Below are 6,971 nucleotides of genomic sequence, written 5' to 3'. Positions count from 1 at the left end.
TTTAAATAATTTCTAAATATCTCTTTTGAGATAATGTTATGTGATTAATGAAAAACGTGTTAAAACAACGCCTTCTTGAAAGGGGCAGTCAGAGCAGGTCACCTATTTTGTGTTGATTCGGTGGAATTGCTGAAATAATTGTTCAGTTTTGTTAACACTGTTAGTGTACGAAAACTAGTATTAATTCAGTTTAGCTGCGGATGGCTAGGACGGAGATAGACTGCAACCAAGTTCTTCTTGAGTATTTCAGAAAAGTCGCTAAGAACTGATTATAGTTCGCTCTTCCTCGGAGAAATCCCTTAATATTTTCTTCCTGGTGTTCTAAGAGTAATTTCATGTTAGCAAAGAAATTTTTCGTGGAATATTTGATCAGTTTTAACAAAAATACAGCAAAATCGCCATTACGGTGCCTCTTTAAGATTCACTATCACTCTCACTGTTACGTGCGTTGATATGCAAAAGCGGTTTAGTTTCATCTGTAAGCCAGGGAGAGGTAAGAAGCTGCTACCATCGTCGAATATGTTTGATTAAGAACACCACAAGCCTTGCTAGCTGAGAGAGAAACGCGAAAGTGACCAAGAGAGACACTAACGCTGGGACAAACACTAAGGCAACGATTTCAATCCATTCCAGTGTATCCATGTAGGGCTTGTTTGGTCCATCGATGCCGAGATCCAGGCCAAAAGAGAGCATGGTAGCTTTTGGTAGATTGAATGCTGCAATCAGGGTTAAAGTAGAAAGGGACAACGTTTCAGCTTTGTTAGCCAGTGGGTCTCGATACGGATTCTTTACCATGTGATGAAGGGTCATCAAAAAGCAAGCACAAGTCATGCAAGCCACACGCAACATATCATTCGCAATAAACGTATGGCATGCAAGAAGAACAAACCTTCTCCCAATCAAAACACTTTCCCAGTACAATGTTCCTTTGCTACTACGGCTTGGTGGGCAAAATGGGCCATGAATTACTTCCAAAACATCTCTGCTGACTTCTTTTGCATTTGGGGAATCGAGTCTTCTTTTTCTTCGCATTCCTTTGAGCAACCAGTAGAAGAGAAACGGCAGTGGAAACACACATGCCGCAAGGAATTCGCTTGCAGTAATGGAGGATTTGTAAAGTTTCCAGGAACCAAAGTACAGAACCACGATAAAGGGAACCACGAACACTGCAATGTAAGCAAGAAGGATATACTGCCACCATTGATAGCATTGCACATTCCCGTCAATAAATAGCCATTTTCTTGATCCAATGGAAACGCAGTGCATAAGCTTGAGGGACGTTTCTGCCAACCGTTCGTAACCCAGCAATAGAACTTCCACAAGGACAGCCAGGTATTGGATTAGTGAGGGCTTTTCTTTTCGCCTTAGCATGTTGATGAACAAATGAACACAATAAATGATAAAAACGTCAGTTATTGTCACGAGAACGTTTCCAGAAAGAAGTAATTCCTTCGTCACCGCAGTAAGTCCAGAAAAAGGACATCCGATTCCTCCATTTATTGTACGAACTTGGAAATTAAACGCGGAAATCACAAGGTAAGCAAACGGTATTTTTTCAAGAAGACTTTCTGCAGAACCGTCCATGAGAATCTCAGCAACTTGATAGAAATAAAATGTAATTTTTACATAGCCACTGTCCCCGTGATCGTGGTTATGAATTTGGCCCAAGTCATCTTCTATTTGACTCTCCTGACGTGTGTACCACAAGATGTGCTTTGTAAAAAATCTCAGAATGGGAGGTTTTATCAAAAGATAGAGCACCAGTCCAATCGTGTAAATCGCCGTTGCAATCCACAGCCAATAATGATTACACTTTGCAACTTTCTTACACTCAGCTGAAAACAGTGTTTCGGTAAACCCCTCTGCGCATTTTCCACACAGGGTCCCGGTTCTGTTTCCCCGACAACGGTTGTAATTTTTCGAACCAGGTGAAGGACTTTGACAGTAATGTTCAGGGCAACCAATAAACTGCAATGATGATGGATGGCTGGATGTTGGATAACCCCAGAAATTTTGCTTTGCAGCTATGTTGCTTTGAATGCAAGTGGCACCAAAAGGACATGGTATGCACTCAACTGTGGAGTTAATAAATAATCCTCGAGAAATCCCTTTTTGAAGGCTGTAGTAACCTGGGGAACAAGGTCGGCAGGAATACTTCAAAACAGTGACGTTTATTTGGCAAGTCAGATTGTTTTTCTCCGTATAGACGATATGCGTCTTGTCTTCGAGCAAAAGCTTGCTTCTTTCGCTGCAGTGAATCTCTGATTCCTTATCAATGTCAACGTACCCCCCACTGGAAATGTCAAGCACCGGGAAATTATTTCTTTCAGGGACTAGCGATATCATAGAAGTGTTTGTCAGATTTATAGGTCCTCCACTTTCGGAATACAGGAAGGTGGATTTGTTATGGGCAGAGTTGTTAAAAACTGGCATACTTTCTTTTGTTCTCAAAAATGAACAATCTTCAAAATCTACTCTACCAGTTCCATAAGCGGAATAAACATGTCCAGTTTGTTGAACGCCAAAATTATCTTGAAAAGTACATCTCTGAAACTTGGTAAATCCATTACTTAGGTATACTCCTCCAGCAATCAAACCCACGTTATTTTCGAAGACAGTATCTTCAAATGTCACGTGGCTGTTGTAGTACCATACAGGATGAATATTGGTCTTAGATAGTGACAGAAGACATCCCGTCGTCAGAGGCTTATCAGGTTTGGTTAAGATCGAAATGGCGCCAGTTGCTGTCTCGTAGAAACCGTGACCAGATTTTTTACCTGAAATGTTCCACTTCTGCACCTCTGGGTAAGCATATTTGCAGTTACGAAATTTGGAGCGTCTTATTGTCACGTTTTTCCTTCCCTCGAAAAAAAGAACAAAATTACTGGATGGTTTGGAGTCGAATGTATCATTTTCAAGTGTGATCACTGCGTTTGAAGAAGTGATGTTTTTTAATGGTGCGATCATCAGGCGAATAGCAAAGCTCTTTTGAATTGTGTCGTTGCTAGTAAAGATTGTGTTTTTAATGATAACGCGAACTGAGGTTGGACCAAGAAAAGTCAACAACAGGTCACGAGCGTTATTTATGAATCTACAGTTATCAACGTAGATATCAATGGGGAATGAGCTGTTTTTGGGAGGCGTTGCGATTACTTGGAACCCATAGCGGAAGGACTTCACCGTTGTGTTGATCAGTTTAATGCGGTATTTGGGACTAATCAACAATGCCACTTGTTTAGTTCCATTGCTGAACATTAAGCTGTTTATAATTGTCACGTTCCCTGCATCTCCATTAGAGGCCACTATATTGAAAGAAATTCCTTTTTTTTTTTTCTTGAAGCATTGTCTATCAATTTACTCTTCGAAATTGTTACATCTGTTTTGCCTCCCAAAGTCTTCAGAGTGAAGGCGCCTCCGACGGATGTTCGCAACCTCTTATAGAAACTGGACTCGTCCATTGTCACTTTTCCGCCTTTTAGGAGAACATCGATAGCTGTGGATTTAGCTATTTTCGTGTCCCACTTCTCAACTGTCACGTTTCTGAGGGTGAAATCTAACTCATCTGGAAATGACGCGTTGTAGTATTTACGCTGTTTTTGCTTACCGGGATTTCCAATGGCTATTGTGCATCCATATTGTCTTGCTCTGCAGTGAGTGAAGATGACGTTTGTAAGGTTGATTTTCAAAAATCCTCGCTTAGTATTGGCAAATAGTGATCCACCAGCAGAAGCACTGCTGTTTATGAACTTTGAATTCAGAATCTTTAAAGATGCGCTAATATTAGCTTCAAGAAACAGGCTCCCCCCTGCTCTGCTCATCACATTCTGCTTGTAGAAAAAGGAGTCGTGGATTTCTACAACTGCCTTGTTCGACTGAATTGAAATACAACCCGCCAAGGGATTCTGAACGCATTTGAAATCTGTGAACTTTACGTTCGCTTCTCTCGCGTCCGACATTGAATATAGACTGTACATCATGAATTTGTTGTCTTTCAGTTCGACATGTTCATATGCTTCTTTTGTCACCGCATTTGGAACAAAAAGGGCAATGAAGGGACCCAGGTTGTTGATATACTTGACACTGGTGCAAGAGACTTTAATATGCGCCGTCACTGATTTTATAGGGTATTCTTCGTTGGAACCGGCTATCTTAATACCTCCTCTATGAGCTCGTCCACCACCACTAAAACCGTTTCTCGTGAATTGGGTGTCTTTGATATTAACTGTAACACTGCGACTTCTGTTTCTTGAGTTATTGAGGAGAAGAACTTCAACGCACTGCGAATTATTTCGAAAAAAGGAAAAATCTTGGACGTCCATCTGGAAAGTTGTGATGTTCTCTATTTGAACACTTAAAGGTGAAGAAGAATCACGGAATGAACAGTTGAGGAGTCTTACAAAATGGCAGTCTTTAAAAGACAGGGATGTTTGCCAAAAGGTGATCCCTGATAACTTCAACCACGTGCGCCGTTCGTCACTTGCTTTCTTAAAATAAAATCCTTTAAGACAGAAAACGTGAGGTGATAAGAATCCTTTTATGCTCAAACTTTTGTTTATGTAGATACCCAGATGTTTGTCAGAAACGCTGCAGTTGTAAGGGTTCCTTTTTGTCCCACTCCCGTTGAGGTAGATTTCTCCGCCCCAGTCGACTTGGTCAGCGCCCTTTGCAATGGATCGACAAGGGTGATCCTGACTTCCACAGTTGATAGAGTCATATCCAGAAGGAGAGACAAAAACTCTTGGAAAGTTAGCCTCTTGTGCACCTAAAGTTACATGCAATAAAAAGGAAAAGAGAAGTTAGAAAATGAAATTGCTTTGACTTGAATCCACTTTGTTCCGGCATTGAGCTGACGATGATAGCTCGTCGACCAAATTAAATTAGCTTTAAAACTGACCTAAGATCCGATCACTTACAGTGCGACTAACGTTACCGTGGCCACCCAACAAACATTATTTTTAAAAGTTAGCATAAAATACAGTACGACATGTTTTTAATAATTAGTTGTTGCGTCACTTGCCTGTTGGACTTTGCAAAGAGGCGTGACCGTTAATCAAATTCGCGTATCCTGATTGGCTATCTTGTAAAAATACGTTTGTTGGGTGGCCATGGTAAGGCGCGTCGCACTGTAAATATAGGCAAATAAACTTATAAATTTTTTCATTTAATAAAACTGTTTAACGATAAATATTTAAAAGTATTAAATAGAGGGGTATGGGGCGACAGTCTTGAAAGCTTTAGTCTGTACCAACTTCAGGGAATGCCCCTTTTTAGGCCCTAGGAATTTTGAAACTTTCAAAAACAAAACGGTTTCGTGCAACCTCAGTCACAATAACTTACGTCAGTAAAGGAGAAAAATTATTTAGTTTTACCAAGTACACAGAAACAAATGAGCTCCGCTATGCAAATTGAGCTGCTGCTTTTTTTACCCTTCATTATAAATATAATATCTCACAGGTCTTACGCGCTGTTCGGAAATTATTCACCTTTGTAATAGGTCAAAATCATCCAAACGTCACCCCTGATACTAAAGGTTTGTGAGATTTGGACGATTTTAATAATTGATTGGAGAAATAACTTCTAAATACCACATCAACTTGTGAGGCGCTTGTAACAATTCAGCAACTTTGGACTCGGCGCTAGCGACCCGAAGTCTTGCGAAGATTTTTTTAAAGATAACCCGGGATCAAGATCAAGAGAATATTCCTCGGGCCATTTGCTGTTGTTTCGTAACATTTGTTTAAAATTAGACTTCGATTTCGTTTTCTAAAAGTAAAATATTGTTCCCGTTTTAAAGTCACACAACAAGATCTTAATAATTTTAGTTTCTTAATAATTTCATTTTTATGTCTCAGTTCTTTTTATCGTTGCGGAAACGGCAAACTTAGATATGCTTAATTTTTAAAAGTCAAATATTTTACCAGCTGAAAGAAAAACAATTAGCCGTATGATAAATATATTATGCGTAGACGAGCTCTCATGGGAAACCGTCCGAATGTCTACTTCACGTAACGGTTACAGTATCACGTAACCTGTGGATTAAAAGTTGTGTTTAGGCAAACTTTTGGTGTTTTTAAGGAATGATACCGTCGGCATTTGTAAAATACATATGCGAAAAAAAGCACCTCAGTTTCTAGATCTTAATCAATATGGAGATAATGAACTTTAGGTTGATAATCATGGTATCGGGTTTCAATCCATAATGGCGGCATGACATTTATTACTATTGCATAATCCAGTACTTCGAACTAAAGTCGAACACCTCGCCTTGACGGGTACCTTTACACAATGGCTACTTGTTTTACTTTGTTCTCAACCGCCGATCCATTCACTCAATTCAAAACCTTCTCCAGAAACCTCGCTATAACAGGCACCTTTCTTCAACAGTGCTAGCAAGGAAATTCTGTATGAAAATGCCTTAGAAAAGGGGTTCGACTGTATCTCTTGATATCTCTAAATATGTCATATTACTAGAGATTACCTGATGCCTTGCTTGTTAGCGTAGAAAGAAGAAACGCTGTAAAAATCCATGTAAACGCCATTGAAATAATTTCAGGTGACGCGAGTGACGAAAATATATAGACCCTCTAGCTATCAATAGATACCGTCGACTGTTTTCGTCTCAAACTCGAATAAAGAACACGTTTCGTACTTGTTTCTCTAAGAAAATGAAAGAGGGCAACAGTCTTAAAGAAAGACAGAGTAATGTTCTAATAATAAACGTACTTATGTCTAAAACAACTGCAGTCGAACCTCCCGTTGCGACCACCTCTCGTAAGCGACCACCTCTAATTAGCGACCACTTTTCCAAAATACCAAAAGTCTTCAAGTCAAATCACTATAGATGGAACCTCTCGTAGGCGACCACCTCTCGTAAGCGACCACCTCTCGTAGGCGGCCACTTTTAGAGATGATTTTTTAAAAATTTCAATTGTTTTTAACCTCCCGTAGGCGACTACTGGACACACAATCTG

At 39.9% G+C, this 6,971-nt stretch overlaps 1 pseudogene across 1 annotated transcript; it reads right to left on the bottom strand.

The window, feature by feature from the left end:
• Positions 1 to 205: 205 nt before the first annotated feature.
• LOC146471539 (uncharacterized) lies at positions 206 to 6,756 on the bottom strand (annotated as a pseudogene). Its single transcript, XR_014866669.1, has 2 exons — positions 6,479 to 6,756; positions 206 to 4,762 (listed from the first exon to the last, which is right to left on the bottom strand). The product of XR_014866669.1 is annotated as an uncharacterized LOC146471539 (transcript).
• Positions 6,757 to 6,971: the final 215 nt, after the last annotated feature.

This window comes from Pavona decussata, unplaced genomic scaffold (assembly GCF_977016875.1).
Source record: "Pavona decussata unplaced genomic scaffold, jaPavDecu1.1 SCAFFOLD_102, whole genome shotgun sequence".
Classification (NCBI taxonomy): Eukaryota; Metazoa; Cnidaria; class Anthozoa; order Scleractinia; family Agariciidae; genus Pavona; species Pavona decussata.
The sequence above is the reverse complement of the archived record's forward strand: the minus strand, read 5'-3'. Positions and strand labels throughout refer to the sequence as shown.